The 16,482-nt window shown below is 45.1% G+C and overlaps 6 non-coding genes across 6 annotated transcripts; 3 read left to right on the forward strand and 3 right to left on the reverse strand.

Annotated features, from left to right (window-relative positions):
- Window positions 1-541: 541 nt before the first annotated feature.
- trnan-guu (transfer RNA asparagine (anticodon GUU)) lies at window positions 542-615 on the forward strand. The gene has a single exon. It is a non-coding gene; the product is annotated as a tRNA-Asn (tRNA).
- A 3,345-nt stretch (window positions 616-3,960) lies between these two features.
- trnat-ugu (transfer RNA threonine (anticodon UGU)) lies at window positions 3,961-4,034 on the reverse strand. The gene has a single exon. It is a non-coding gene; the product is annotated as a tRNA-Thr (tRNA).
- Window positions 4,035-6,389: 2,355 nt separating this feature from the next.
- trnal-uaa (transfer RNA leucine (anticodon UAA)) lies at window positions 6,390-6,471 on the forward strand. Its single transcript has one exon. It is a non-coding gene; the product is annotated as a tRNA-Leu (tRNA).
- Window positions 6,472-7,632: 1,161 nt separating this feature from the next.
- trnal-caa (transfer RNA leucine (anticodon CAA)) lies at window positions 7,633-7,747 on the forward strand. The gene is made up of 2 exons: window positions 7,633-7,670; window positions 7,702-7,747. It is a non-coding gene; the product is annotated as a tRNA-Leu (tRNA).
- A 5,419-nt stretch (window positions 7,748-13,166) lies between these two features.
- trnas-cga (transfer RNA serine (anticodon CGA)) lies at window positions 13,167-13,248 on the reverse strand. The gene has a single exon. It is a non-coding gene; the product is annotated as a tRNA-Ser (tRNA).
- Window positions 13,249-16,101: 2,853 nt separating this feature from the next.
- trnat-agu (transfer RNA threonine (anticodon AGU)) lies at window positions 16,102-16,175 on the reverse strand. Its single transcript has one exon. It is a non-coding gene; the product is annotated as a tRNA-Thr (tRNA).
- Between the last annotated feature and the right edge of the window lie 307 nt (window positions 16,176-16,482).

Genomic DNA, 16,482 nt, shown 5'->3' on the forward strand with positions numbered 1-16,482 from the left:
CGAGTAGGAGAATGAAGATTTGTTTCAGAGTTATTTGACCCCCATCTCTCAACTCTCATTCAGCACATCCAATACCGCATTGGTGCTGCTTCCTGACACAGAGTTCAAAGCTCTTATTCCGATTTCTGCCAATATTCACCCGGTGCCACCTTCACGTGATCCCTGTCTGACACTTCCCTTCCATTTCTCACTCTCACGTTTTCCTTTAACTGACAGAGAGCTGCTTTACAGCTCTGTTGGGAACACGAGAATATGATTCTCTGAAATCAAATATTCGAAAAATCCTTAATTTAAGAAAACTGCAGAGAACCGACGAAGGCGATGCTTTGAAATAGCCATAATTCGTTCAGAACTCCCCACGCGGGAATTTTAAATTATTAATTATAAATAATTCTAATACATCAATGAGAAAACGTTATAAAGCTCCCGAAACCTCTAGCAATCAATTCGCAGGGAAAGCGCAGAATGGGAAATGGAATTAAGTTTCTGATCTGTGTTGATGCACCGTTATATTTTCTGTCCATGCGCATTGACACCAGCTGTCTCTGTGGCGCAATCGGCCAGCGCGTTCGGCTGTTAACCGGAAGGTTGGTGGTTCGAGCCCACCCAGGAATGGTGATCTCAGGTTTTCTCCCCGACATTCAACTCTTCTGAGGGCGCTGAAACAGCAAATCACCATTTCCTCAGAGGTGAGAGCTTGAAATCGTGTTGACCTTAGTGACTGCTAAAACTTGACATGTATTTTGCATGAGATGTGGATGATATGCAGCTTATATCTGTAATGGAAATCATATGGATCATGTGAACTCTGAAGAATGAAAAAAAACAAAAAGAAAAATCTTTGCTGGGTCCTTGCGCTGAAAGGCAACCAGGGATGCCGGGTTGTTCTGTTGCTCAAAGACAGCATTTCCATGTGTCGATGACGTCTGAGATCTTGGAAACTTTAACTTCCACTCCCTACACAGATCATATTTCCATTTTACTTTTATTTCAGCTTCATTCCACATTTGATCAGCAGTAAATCTTCATCCCAATTTTATATTCAAATGTTTCAACATGAACAATACGCATTGTAACGGAAATTGGACAAGAATTGTGATTCCCGTCATTATTCTACTGATGATGCTCGATCATCATTTAATGGGTCCTCGGCGTTTCTACCCAATATTCTCCCACCGACTGCGAGGCTGAAAAAACAAATGCGCCGCATAAACATGAGCCTTTCAGCGATAAGGTCACGGAGGCAGAGAGGATATAACAGGAAAGCAGGCTTTTTCGTCCACCCAGTCCGCAAGAAATGTTCACCACCAAAAAAAGGCCCATCTTTCTTTATTCTTCCAATATTCCTATCAATTTTCCCCAGATTCACTTATCCATTCACTTATCAATTATCCATAACCGACACACTGTGGACATATTACGGTGACCAAAGAAGCTGCCAACCTTCGTGTCCTTGGGACATAGGAGGAAACCAGTGAAAACGTAGGAAATCCACACAGTGCGAGGCGGAACTGGACACCGCGCCCACACAGGACGAGGTGAGGACTGAACATGTATCTAATACGTCTGGGCTCGTTGGTGCAATCAACAACGCGTTGGACTTCTATTCTGCAATTTACTTCAAACTGAACCACTTTACGTGTAATGAAACGGTGCTTTGCAACTGAATGGAGCAGTGATTTAAACCACGGCTTGAAAGGGTATTCCTTTTACAGTGGGCTTGGCAAGCATGTTCCCGACATTGCTCGCAATCCAGTAGTTGTCAGTTATTTTCTCACCGGTGCTGTAAAATATTTACTGAGCGGCGCTCTCTGCAAGAGGAGAAACGCACGTTAGTCTCTTCTGCGCAGATTCAAATATGCTGCTGCGTTATCTGAAGTTCGTGCCCTCCAATTGTTTGCAACATCTTATCGAGGAATCCGGTGCTGCAATATGATGGAAACTGTGGGACTGGTTTTGTCGCTTCTTCAGTGAAAGAATGAAAGGAAGCGAACGCAAGTCTGCGTTTGACGAAATGCGATGTTCTCTTTAGTAGCTTTAACTAAATGCATCAAAGGGGGCTACTGTGGGCTCTTTTGCCTGGAGTACCGAGTCTTTGATTATTGCAAAGACGGGGGATAAATACTGGACAACAGGGACTGATACGACAACGAGATTGGCTGGAATGCAGAGTTAAGTGACTGAGCGTCTGGGTGCTCTTCGGTCTTTCCGATGTGCACGGATGTTTTTGTGTAGGTAAGTGATTTATATATTTGGTTGTCTTCAGTTACTGAACTTCTTCCATTCCATTAAGGTTGCAGTTATGACAAGCCCCTTGCATTCTGTTGATTGTAATTCAAACATTTTCTAAAGTAAAAATCGACAAATTTGTCTTCTATAATTCAGGAAATAACCTCAATTTTTATCCGGAACCTGTCCCCTCATAATATACAAGCCCAGTTTATGCTGTTCCCAATCCTCGCAGAAACTCCGTTTCGAAATGGTAATTTTTATTTCTTCTTTGAATTTCTACCCAGACTGAGAGGGCAACGGGTCGAACCATGCATACGGAACAGTTTCTGGTGTGGTGCATGTTTTCATGATTGCAGTAAAGGCAACGGCGAGTAATTGTCATTAAATCATAAAGACTTCACGAAAACCTCGTCCAATATCGGACGTTTCTGTTCATATGTGTTCACACACATTAGAACGGGTTGTGAATACCCAGAGGGGGTCCAGAAGAGATTTTCTTGTATCGCAGCCAATGTGAGCGATGTCATTTGCAATTTCAATCAACGGAACCTCGGATTGCTTCATGAAGAACATTGAGAGCACACTTTATGGACACATTGATGTTCATGCCCAGGTCTCGCTGGACGGAACAACACAGGTAAATAGGTTGGTGAGAGCACTCTGTTTATCCGCCGGAAATGTCTGAGTTGAACCCTTTTGACCCATGTCGACACTGAGAGTACTCAGGTAAATTAGTGTCACTGCACTGATGAATGGAAAACCTTGTGGTCTGCCACCTTGCCGTCTGACGTGAAAACCGTTGACTACTTCTGTCTCTCTCCGGTCTACTTTGAAGAGATATTAAATGGATTGGAAAACGGGAAGCCGCATCAAGCCTCAAACACTGTATCTGGGACAAATAGTTTCAAATCCAACACGTGGGGCTCATAACTTTCAAGATTAACATGTTCAACCAATGACCGTTGTTATATAATGAATGAAAAACAACTCCAATGTGCGGTAGTGTGGCCGAGCGGTATAAGGCGCTGGATTAAGGCCCAAGTCTCCACGAAGACGTGGGTTCGAGTCCGACCACTGCCATTGGGTACAAACCTACTGCACCCAATATTACCTGTTGTAGTATTAAAAATGAAACTGGAAATGTTTTGCAGAACAAAATCTAAAAAAAAATCACAAATCACCGTTACGATGATCCTGCATTGGTGTCAGGGTCAATGTTGTCACTGCAGGGCTGCAGAACAGTCCTGAGTTGCTGTGGGAGACTGTGGAGAGGTAGTGATCGTGGCCCATATTTATAAGAAACAGATGGGTGCAACAGTATTCAATATCAACCTGCATTCCACCTCATGTCTTCAGCGCTGCTTCTACCGTGTCTTGAAATACACAGCCAACTGTTTGGAGTTCGAGTCGAAAAGTCATGTTCACTGCCGGGTGGGATTGCTTGTCAACAGGAGCTGCTCAAGGTCACAACGCAGGACTTGGCCGCGTTTGCAAACGATTGTCACCCAAACCTAACACCACGCCGCATCAATGCGAGGAAGCGGAAAACAAAGTCATCGGATACGTCATCTGCTTGAAACGCTCGCCCTGTTTCTTGCTTTGCAGACACCAACGGACCTGTTGTGTTTTGGGGGCTGGGTTTCTTTGTTCTGTTGCTTTTTGTTTTATGTTTGGAGGTGCTTGCCTGGAACCCACCTTCATCACACGGCTATTTACCGCATAAATGAAAGGCTCCGCTGGGAGTTGAACCCAGGATCTCCTGTTTACAAGACAGGCGCTTTGACCAGTTAAGCCACGGAGCCCTCGCTCCGTCCCACATCTGTGTTAATGAGATGCTACTTGCATCAACTTCTTTTGTTCAGCTGCTGGCGAGGGAATTGCTTCAGATTCTGCTCATTTCTTCAGATTCACTGCTCCTTCTACTTCCAAACATTGTATCACCGCATCCAGGAACGGAATCTCCGCAGTGGCAATGCCGCCTGATTTACTGAACGCTTCCTAGCTACATTAGCAGCACTTCACACTCCCGACCGTCACCTCCACTCTTTATGTTTGATCCCATCACAGCTTCAAGAGAAGGTGTTCTTCAAGAAATTAATCACATGCTTCTGAAATATCGCACCGGGGAAATGAAGATATTTCCCTGAATCCACCCCCGGAAACGTCAATGCACCTTAATCTTTTCCTTGGCTGCAGTAATGAAATTAGTCCTCTCGCTACCTGTCGTCGTCAGGATGGCCGAGTAGTCTAAAGTGCTGCGTTAAGGTCGCAGTCTCTACTAGAGGCATGGGGGCGAATCCCACTCTCGACCGTTAGGCATTTTAAATCTTGATTCTCCCTCCCTGCTGTCTCCCACTGGCCACCTACTTTGTGTTGCCCCATCATCGCTTTGGCCATTGAACAAACTTGTCCTTCCACAGATCACATGTCTTCCCCAATTTACAATTTTTTTCGTCCTATCGCCCTTCGCGTTCTTCTTCTGTTCCTCTCGACTGTCAGGGACATCATGGTTCAGCCTTCCCTAACTCTCTCGTCCCTTATTCACATCCGTTGTTTCCCAAATATGCAGTCATCTGCTGATGGGAACGGTGAATGCAGTAACAGCCCAGAGGGAGGAATGTCGGGTTGGACATTTGGGGAATGAAAATGCTTGGTAAGCTGTGAGGCAGAGAGGGACTGAAAACAAGTAAAATACAGACAGTGCAGGAGTGAAGTGGAAGAGTTCGACTGTGACGCGACAGAGGACTTTCAGGTTCAGGAAAAGGACGATGGACGTAACTAAGCGGAATGTGAGATGGAGCTGAACCAGTTGGTCCTGGTCAAAAATCTTCTTCTAGGTTATTTAGCTAAACACCTCTACTGCTGCTCCAACAAATATTCATCCACCCCATTCCATATTATTCCAATGATCCAGCTTCCATCTCCTGCCCTGGGAGAGAATTCGTGAGCTTCACCACCCTGTGCGTGAAGAACATTTTAGGTACCTCAGTTTCAAGTGGCTTGCTCTTTATCTTAGAGTTCCGTCCCCTTGTTTGTAACTCTTCCACTGGTTAAAACATCCCAATACCTGTCCTGTCAGCCTCCATTAAAATCTTTTTTATGGTCTGAATAATGTCGACGCTCATTTCGCTAAACTACAAGAAATTGGTGACCGTCATAGTTCGACATGAAGAATTGAATGAACTAACATAGTCCCATGATATTCAGATGGAAGTGACAATTCCAACCCAGCTTACATTGTTGGTGAATATTTCCAATCAGTTCAGTTAACAGAACAGAGGCCCACTTTTGCAGGAGTCTCGTGTGTGAACTGAGTTTCATGATATCAGACACCAGTCCGCTGTTTCTCAAAGAAAACTGCTTTGTCTTATTTCACGTTGTTTACATTCCGTCTGTTTGCAAATAATTATCGATTTCAAAGAGTGCAGGCGATTTCCATGAAGATGGTTTTTCACCTAGTGTGTGAAGAGAGCATCTTATCACTCAAATCAGCAAAAGTTTGACAACTCCATGAACGTCGAGTAGATTAACCATCTGGGGAACCGCCCTTGCGGGGAACAGCTTCAAATCCGCGCAGGTGTCGATTCTCCTCTGACCGGCTGACGAATGTTCCGAAGAGTTCAGCCAAGGTGTCATTCATCGTGACCCCACGTCGTTATCCATTCTGCAGACATTGAGATATTTCAGAAATGACCGAGAACGAATCGTCCACAATCAGTCACATGGTGGAATCCAGTGGAACAACGAATGGACTTTACCGCAGTGTTGAACATCGATCGGGGCGGTTGAAACATAGAGGAGGCCGTAACTTCGCTGACCATCACACTGCATTGAGCAGTTGAAGAGACCCACTCGTTTCTTCACTGTGAACGAAATTCCGTGTCTCACGGAGCCGGGAACTCCACTCTAATCCCATGCAGTGGAAAATTCGTTCATACTCGGCAGAGAAGCCAATGACTTCTCCCCACCCTCAGCTTCTGAACTAACGAGGAAGAAAATATATCTCCAAACGGCATAAGACGTCTATTCAGATCGAACCAATGACTCAACCTCTTCACTGCTCTCTCTCTCTTGCTGTAAACAAAACATTTTTTTAACCCACACTTCAGGATCAACAACCTTTGCTCCGATACAGTTGAACAGTAAACGTAGGCAGGGCTGCGATGGCCGAGTGGTTAAGGCGTTGGACTTAAAATCCAATAGGGATTCCCCACGGAGGTTCGAACCCTGCTCGCAGCGCTCACATATTAAGACACAGGGACCAGACGGGCAACAGCCGCTGATAATTTTAACTTACAACCAGGACTCCCCGTGCCTCACACATTCCGGCTCTATCTATTGGCAGAAGGGTGCATCCTTCGTGTTCAGGTGACCAGATACATGAGGACAGGTTGGCCCATCATAGGTCCGAGGCTTCCTTTGTAGAGGGTGATGCACTATTTATATTCCGACAAAACAAGTCTTTTTTTTTTTCTGGGTCGACTTCATTATTTTTTCGAACTTGATTAAAAATGGCAGAACGGTGCATCCTTCGTGTTCAGGTGACCAGATACATGAGGGAAGGTTGGCCCATCATACGTCCGAGGCTTCCCTTGTAGAGGGGAGATGCACTATTTATATTCCGACAAAACAAGTGATTTTTTTTTTCTGGGTCGACTTCATTATTTTTTCGTACTTGATTAAGATTTTCAGGTCAATCGTCTCATTACCAAACTGAAGGAATTGAAACAGCTAAAGACACACTGGACACATCGCCATCTGAGGAGTGAATTGGACCCTTGACTTTGTCTCTGTCGTGGAGATGGTGATGATTTCTGATACTTCACCTGTCCCTGCACTGCATCCAGTCATGCTTGCCTGCAGTTCTGACAGAGTCCACCCCAGAACATGAGCTGCCCTCTGATCCTTCTCCCTCTTCTTTGGACATTGTGACCCTGTCCTTCCACTCCAGACACGTTCCGATATGTTTCTGCACCTGCAGTTGTTGCAGATCACTGGCAACAGGCGGCAGAAGCTAGCGGGATATGGCCGAGGGCTCGAGGGCGAACGCCGTCATTGACCGCACGGTCTCACTGCCCGGGGTTTGACGTGGCAGAGGATCTCATTCCTCCCCCGACCCATATAATGAGCAATCTGGACCTGCCGGCAACTGCTGACCACCAAATAACGTTCCTATACGTGGCCTGACCTGGTAATGATTTCACATTTCTCATTCTCGTGGTATCTCAAGTGAAATGTTTCGGTGAGTTGATGGCTGAATATGAGGTATCACAGCATACAGTTTAGGCAGTACAGTTTACGGTTTCAAACTATCCTGCCTAACCATTTATCAACACATGCTTTTGGTCTGTTCTCAAATAAAACCGTTTGTGTCGGATGTGAAGAGGGTTATGCAGGGCTGTCAGGGTGGCCGAGTGGTCTAAGGCGCCAGACTCAAGGAATGAAAGTCCTTCCGTTGAAACGGGGGTGTTCTGGTCTCCAACTGGGGGCGTGGGTTCGAATCCCATTCCTGACATCTGCTGATTTTTAAATTTGTAATTTTGACTTTTGCAATTGACGTCAATTCATTCCAGTTAGCAGGACCGGAGATGTTTAGGTGGAGAAAAAAGTTGAAAAATCACAGCGCGGTTCTCTCACAGCAGCTTGAGATGCAGCGGACACAGAGTGCGGGCGGTGATCAGTGAAGGCACTTTGGAGAGGAGAGTCTGTGACATCTTCTCACCACTGGTCATTGGTTGGACAGAGTGACGTTGGTGCCATTTGCGCAGGTTGTCGGTGACAGTTTTGTTCACATTTTTGTTTAAATGAAGTGTGGGAACAGAGATTTCACGACAGTTTAAGTCACGTTCTAAATGAAACATTTTTCGGGAAGCTCGGTCCCGTGGGTTTCACGATTTGCTGGATAAGAGAATTCGGAGACGCCACTTGCGGTTGACACGTCAACATGAGCTGCCAACAGCTCGGCCACTCAATATTATCCTGGCTGCTTTGCCCCAGGCCCCAACCTCTGCTCTTTACCAGTTCCACAGAGTCTCGATTTCCTTGATCTTTCAGAAATATATCCATGTCCTCTGCAAATAGTCCAGTGACAACCTCCACAACTCTGCGTCGTGGAGAATTTCAGAGAGCGACGATGGAGAATCAAGATCTTCAAACTAACCTCAGTCTTAAAGGATCATCCTTGCAATTATTTTTCCTCAACAGTTCCTCTCCGACAAAAGGAAACATCTCAACATCTCATCAGTCATGGTCCATTGGAACCCCACACTGTTCAGAATGGCCACCCCTCTATTCTAAACAGTCCAGTTTTAACTTCATCAGTTGTTGTTTTCAGCACGCACATTCATCCCGGGAGTTAGGTTAGTCCATGCGTTCCCAGCCGCCACCAATGCTACCATATCCGTTACCGAGGCAGCGGAGGAAAACTGTGCACATTACTCCAGGGGCGGCCTCTCAAACTTATACAATTGTATTAAATGAATTTATCTGTTTCTGATCTCCAATCCCCTTACAAAAACCGACAAACTGCCAGTTGGTTTCCGAAATACTTAATACACCTGCCTGCTAATCTTCTGTGGTTTCATGCAGGAGGGAACCTCAGTCTCTCGATGCTCTCCATAGACTCATCTGCAGGCCAGGACTGAAAAACATGCCGGGACTTCAGAAACGCGGCGATTCCAGACAACAACTGGACTCTTACTGATTACCGGCAGGTGGTGATTTGGCTGAGTATGGATCTCTGCACTCAGTAAGAGAGAGAGAGAGAGAGAGAGAGAGAGGGAGGGAGGGAGGGAAGGGGGAGAGAGAGAGAGAGAGAGAGAGAGAGAGAGAGAAAATAAATAAATAAATTGTATGTTTTTTTTTAACCCCGAAATGCGACTGAACATATAATTCTTCTCCTTCGGCCCCGTTCTTTGATCTTACATTTCCTCATTAACATCGACTTTGGGATATTTCGGTCCAATCCTATCCCAGTGGGTTTACAGTCCGGCGGAACAGAATGAGTTATCAATGGGAAAAGAATGAGAAAGTCTTTAGCAGTTGGCACAAAGAATTTACCGGTCGAATAAATCAAGCTCACAATTCCTGTTCGAATGAAGGTTAGGGCTGGCAGAAATAGTGATCGATGTTTGTTGTAGAGAATTGAGAAAGGTCAGGAAAATGAAGGAAGTCTGCGCAGCTGGGATGAAGCCCTCAAGCAGCATGAGGAATGCGGGAGTAAACTTGAGAGGGAAATCAGAAGGGCGAAAATAGGACATGACATAGGTTTATCGGGAAAGGTCAAGGAGAATCCTTAGTTATTCTCTGGATATTAAAGGTAACAAGGACGAGAATTTACATTTAAGGATCACTGAGGTTATCTTTGTGTGGAGTCACAAGGGAGATGGGAGAGGTCTTAAATGGAAATGTCTTGCCGGTATTTACCATGGAGAAGATCATGGAAGCTGGGACGTTCAGAAAAGCGAATAGTGATGTCTTCAATCATATCCACATGACAAAACAAAGAAGCACTGGGAGATTTAAAACATATAATGGCGGTTAATTTCCCGGGTCTGACCACGTGTAGCCTTTGACTTCGTGGAAAGGCAAAACAGAAATTGCTCGGTCCCGGGAAGAGATTATTGGAACGTCGTTAACCAAGGTAAATCTACCGGAAAACGGGGAGATGTCTGGTTTGGAACCTTTACTTCAGAAGCTCTGTAAGGATTAGTCAGGGAACTGCTGGCCAATGAAGCTATTTATGATGGAGAAGTTACTGGAAGGTATTCCGAGAGACTGCCTCACTAATTTGATTGAAGTTTGAAGAGATGACCCCAAAGATCGATGAGGTGATAACGGTGGACATTTGTAGGAATATTGACTTTCGAAAGGCCTTTGAAAAGGTCCCGCGTGGTACACTGGTCAGGAGGTTTGCATCACATGGGACCCAGTTACAACAAGTCAATTGGATGCTAATTTGGCGTGGTGGGAGGAGTCGGAGTCCAGTGGTGGAGTGTGGTATATTTTATTGGAAGGTTGTGTCCAGTGGAGTTCCACATTTTGGGATGTTAAATGTCGCATTTTGGGATGTTACACCTGGGTCGGACTTCGGCAGTAAATGAGAACTCCCTGTGGAGTGTTGTAGAACCGAGAGATCTCAGAGGATAAGTACACAGTTTCCGGAATTTGACGACGCAGGTACACAGGTTGGTGGAAACGATGTTTGTCACGCTTGCTCTCATCAGTCAGAGCACTGAGTACAAAGTTGAGACGTCACGTGAGAGTTGTGCATAAAGTTGGTGAGGACGCACGTGGGGAACTGTGTGCAAATCTGGTCGACTCGTTGCAGGGAAGATGTCGTTAACCTACAGAGCGTGCAGAAAATATTCACAAGGATGTTGCCGTCACTGGACAGCTTCATTTATAAGAAGAGACTGGATAAACTGTGTTTTTTCCCTTGGAGCTTCGGAGGCCGGGGAGTGACTTTACTGAGGTTTATAAAATCACGAGGGCCAAAGATAAGTTGGATTGTTACTGTCTCTTTTTCTTGGATAGGATGAACTGTAAATGGAGGGCATGCATTTCGGGTGAGAGGAAAGATTGAAGGGGATCTGATGGACAAATTGTTCACACAGATGGTGGTGTGTGTGTGAATGAGCTGCCAGAGGAAGTGGAGAGGCCGGTGCAAGTACAGATTTAAAAGACATACAGACAGTTACATGGATTGGAAATGTTGCGAGGAATATGGGCCCAACTCAGGCAAATGAGACGAGATCAATTTTTTTCTCATTCGTTAGCTGGGACGTATTGAGCAGAAAGGCGTGTTACTGTGCTTTATCACTTCATGACTCTATTTGAGACATTGAATCCGAGAAACAAGGAGAGAATAAAGATCTGTTTCAGGCCCTCTTGAGCCCCCTCACCAATTCTCTTTCAGTACATTGAAGACTGCATTGGTTCTGCTCCCTAACATAGAGGTCAAACCTTTCATTCCGATCTCTGCCGATTTCCACCTTGTTCCACCTTCACATGGAACGTCTCTGACACTTCCCTTCTCTTCATCTCTCTCACTTCCCTTCTCTTCATCTCTCTCACTTTTTCTTTTAACTGCCACTGAGCTGCTTTACAGGTCTGTTGGAAACACGAAGAGACGATTCTCTGAATCAAATATGACCAACTCGTTAATTTGAGAAAATAACAGAGAGCCCGTCACACGGGAAATCGTATGGTTAATTCTGATTGATTCTGATCCATCAATTGGATAGCGTTGTAAAGGTACCGACATCTTGTGCAATCAACTAGCAGGGAAAGCGGAGAATAGGAAACGGAATTAAGTTTTTGATTTGTGTCGCTGCACCGTGAGATTGTCTGTCGAAGATCATTGTCATCAGCCGTTGCTGTGGCACAATGGACCAGAGCGTTCGGCTGTTAACTGAAAGGTTGTGGTTCAAGTCCATTCAGAGACGATGAGCGAAGGTTTTCTCCCAGACATTTTACACTTCCGGAGACGCTGAAGCAGCAAATGACCATTCCCTCAGAGGTGATAGCTTGAAATGATGTTGACCTTGCTGAATGTGGAATCATTACATGCATTTTGTATGAGATGTGGATTATTTAGAACTTATATTTGTAATTGGAATTACATGGATCATATGGAATGAAAATAATGAAAAAAACATACAAATAAAAGAAACAATGCTGCTGCCTGACGCCAGGGAATGTCGGATTGCTCTGTTGATCAAAGACAGTGTGTTTCCATGTGTCGATGACGTCTGAAAGTTCTGAAACTCCAATTTCCTCTCCCTCCAGCTATCATATCTCCTCTTCACATTTATTTTAGCACAATTCCACATTTGATCAGGAGTATACCTTCCAAACAATTTGTGTTCAAATATTTCAACATGAACAATAAGCATTGGAATGGAAATTGACCATGAATTGTGATTTCAGTCATTATTTCTTGATAATGCTCGTTTTTCATTTAATGGGTCTCCAGTGATTTTCCGAAATATTCTCCCACCGACTGTGATGCTGCTAAAGCCAACTGCGCTCCATAAACGTGAGCCTTACAGCGATTAAGTCACGGAGGCATGGATGGAACTAGCAGGAGAACAAGCCTTTCGGCTACAGAGTCTGCAAGAAACGTTTACCACCAACATAAGCCAATCTTTCTTCATCAATGACACCCAGATGCTATCCGTCACCAATACAATAGGGACACGTTGCGGTGGCCAATGAGCTTCTAACCCAAGTGTCCTTGGATCACAGTAGGAAACCGGTGAACCTGCAGGAAACCCACATAGTCAACGGCGGAACTGCACACCACACCCTGACAGGATGTGAGATTCGAACTCGGGTCTAATGCATCTGGGCTTGGTGGCGCAATGAAGGACGGGTTGGACTTCTAATGTATAATTTACTTGAAAGCGAACTACTTCACGTGAGGAAACGGCGTTTTGCAATTGAATGGCGCGGTTATTTAAAGCACGGATTCGAAGGTATTCCAACTACCCTGGACTTGGAAAGCATGTTCCGACTTCTTTTCTCGCAATCCAGTAGTTTTCAGTTATTTTCTCTTCCAGTGAATAAAGGTTTGTTCCTCGTTTTCCCCACATACCTTTAATCCTTAATTATGCAGAACGGCAACTGGTCCTCCCGGTCGAACGAGATGGCGCCCAGTCACACCCATGTTATCCTCCCAACCTGAACGTCTTTGGAAGGTGGAAGGAATCGGGAACACCCGGAGGAAGTCCACGCATTCACGAGGAGAACGGACAAACTCCGTGCAGACAGCGGAGGGAATTGAACCCTGATTGTTGGCGCTGTAACCGCGCTGTGCTACCGTGCCGCCTCAAACGCGTCAGCGAAACAGTGGAAGGCAATCGATTTAATAGCAAAAGCAGATGATTTTCAGCCGATCTCATCGGTGTGAAAATTCACTGTAACCTTAAACGCGCTGCGAGCAGGGTTCGAACCTGCGCGGGGAAACCCTATTGAATTTCGAATCCAACGCCTTAACCACTCCGCCATCGCAGCTTCCCTCTGTTAGTTTCCTCTATTTTGATCCATCTGACGACAGCCATAGCCAAGTGACTTTAATTTGTTGCTTCCTGTGCCGTTCTTCCGCTTCCACCACTGCTCAGTAGTCTGGTATCTCCATCCATTATCACGGAATATGAGTCGCCCTTCTCTGTTTCATGAGATTTTCTGTCCATTTCCGTCTTTCAGCTGATAAATGTTGCATCAGGATGCCTGTTTCAGGGAACGATTTGAGAATGTGCATCCATTCAGAGATCTTAACTGGAGTTTCATTAGAAAGGGAAAACACTGCAATACAGTCTGAGAACGTGGACCATCAGCAGTGACAAGTTGTGGGTTCTGTTCTGAATCTTATTTTTATTCCAGCGGGAATTGAAAGAATTCCTGAATTCTGCTGTCAATGTGCAGGAGTTGTTAATGTGTTGATGGGCTCTTACCCGATAATCCAGCAGGGCTGGAGAATATTTAGTGCACGGCGCCCTCTGCAAGAGGAGGAAGGCACACTGGTCTCTTCTGAGCAGACTCAAAAATGCTGCTGCGTCATCGGAAATTCGTGCCGATCAATTGTTTGCAAAATGTTATCGAGGAATCCGTTCCTGCAATAGGAGGGCAACTGTGGGACTGGTTTGGTCGCTTCGTCAGTGAACGAATGAAGGGAACGGACGCGAGTCTGCGTTTAACGAAATCCGATGTTTTTTTTTTCTCTCAGTAGCTTTATCTATATACACCAAAGCGGGCATCTGTGGGCTCTGTAGTTCCAATAATGTATGACCAAATAATTCAAAGGTTGTGGGTTCAAGTCACACCAGAGTCGGCATTTTGTCCGAATTCGTTGCAACGAAGTCAGAATTCGACTGGGGGATGAGGTAACCTGATGTTAGGAAATCTGGAAATTCAGGTCACGGTTTGAAATAATCGACACTTGCAACTTAACACGGAAAGCAGGTGGTTATTTTCTCGTAGAGGGTCCGAATCTGTGAAACTGTTGGGGAAAAAGTTGAGGATACTGAGTCTTTGATTATTTCAAAAGCGGGGGAGATAAATACTTGAAAAAAGGGGCTGATACGTTCAGGGGATTGTCTGGAATGCAGAATTAAGCAGACAGTCTGATTATCCGTGACCTCATTAAATGATGGAGAGTCTGGGTGCTCTTCGGTCTTTCCAATGAGTAAGGATGTTTATGTGTGGGTACACGTTTCATATTTTGGGTTGTCTTCAGTTTACGCATCTCCTTCAATTCCGTTAATAATGCAATTTTGACAAGCCCCCTGAATTCTGATCAATGTAATTCAAAATTGTTCTGAAGAAAAATCCACAAATTTGTCTTCTATAGTTCAGGAAATAATGTCACGTTTTACCCGGAATCTGTCTCCTCACAGTATGTACGTGCACAGTTTATGTGGTATTTCATCCCCGCGGAAACCATGTTTCGAAAAGGTAATCTTTATTACTTCCTTAAGTGAACAACCCGGACTCAGAAGGCACAGTTTCTAGTGCGCTGCATCTTCTGCTGATTGCAGAGAAGGCAACGGCAGGTAAACATTCTTTAGTCATAAAGACTTTATGAAAACTTCGGCCAATATTGCACGTCTGTGCATATATCTGATCGCACAGTTTGGAACGGTTGTGAATATTCCAGAAAGGGTCCAGAAGAGATTTTCTTGAATCGCTGCTAATGTGAGTGATATCATATGCAATGCGACACCGTGGAAGTTGGCATTGCGTCATTCAGGTGAGGAACTTTGACATGGTCACTTCATGTACATCTTGGTATCCATGCCCAAAGTTCACTGAACGGAACAGCAGAGGTAGATAGGGTCATGAGGTCTTTCTTTGCATCCGCTGAAATATATCGTTGTCACCCAAGAGACCCATGTGGTCATTGAGAATATTCGTGAAAATTAGACTCCGTGCAATGGGGTCTGGAAAACCCCGTGGTCTGCCACCCGGCTGTCTGATCTGATAACCGTTTACTACTGCTCCCTCCGGCCAATTTTGAAGAGATATTGGATGGGTTGGGAAACGGGAAGGCGCATCAAGCCTCAAGCACTCTTTCTGTGACCAAGAATTTCAAAGCACTCACGAAGGGCACAGAATTTTCAAGATTAACATGTTCAACCAATGAGCTTCGTTATCTAATGAACGAAACCAACTTCGTTGTGCAGTAGTGAGGCCAAGCGGTCGAAGGTGCTGGACATGGGTCGAATCCCACCAATGCCATTGGGTTCATACCCGCTGAATCAATATGACCTACTGCAGTTTTCAAATGAATCGAGAAATGTTTTGCTGAACAAAATCTAAAAAAGTCACAAATCACCGTGCCTGTGTCAATTATACAATTTCAGGTCTGAAGAACAGTCCTTAGTTGTTGTGGGAGAGTTGGTACAGGTAGAGATTGTGGCCCATATTTAATCAAAATAAATGGGTGTAAAACTATTCAATATCAATCCGCATTCCAGCTCATATATGCAGCGCTGCTTTTACCGTGTCTTGAAATACAGAGCGAACTGGTCGGCCGTCTGGTCCAAAAGACCGTTGTAACGCGGGATGGGTGGTTTGTCAACAGGAGCAGGGCAAGGGCACAAAGCAGGACACGGTCGCGTATGCAAATGATTGTCTCCCAAAACCAACAGCACTCCGAAACAACGCAAGGAAACGGTTAAACAAAGGCATTGGTTGAACTGCTTGTCCTGTTTCTTGCTCTGCAGACACCAACAGTCCTGTAAAGATTTGGAGGCTTTCTTTTATTCGTTCTGTTGCTTTTTGTTTTATGTTTGGAGGTACGTCAAAGGAGGTGCGGTGCTTGCATGGAGCCCGCCTTCATCACATTGTACTCACCTCATAAAGGAAAGGCTCCGATGGGAGTTGAACCCAGGATCTCCTGTTTACTGAACAGGCACTTTGACCAGTTAAGCCACAGAGCCCTCCGCCGACTTACAGCTGTAATAACGAGATGCACCTTGCATTAACTTCTCTTGTTCGTCTGTTGGCGAGGGAATTGCTTCAGAGTCTGCTCGTTTTTACTTTCAGATTCCCTGGTCGGTCTACTTCCAAACATTGTATCACCGTATCCAGTAACGGATTCTCCGCAGTGACAATTCCGCCTGATTTACTGAACGCTTCTTTCCCTCCTTTTGCACCACCCCAAACCCTTCACCTGCTACCTTCGCTCTTTATGTTTGATCTGACCACAGATTCAGAATTCCTCACAAGTGAAATAAAATAGACAAA

The sequence above is a fragment of the Pristis pectinata genome, chromosome 34 (assembly GCF_009764475.1).
Source record: "Pristis pectinata isolate sPriPec2 chromosome 34, sPriPec2.1.pri, whole genome shotgun sequence".
Classification (NCBI taxonomy): Eukaryota; Metazoa; Chordata; class Chondrichthyes; order Rhinopristiformes; family Pristidae; genus Pristis; species Pristis pectinata.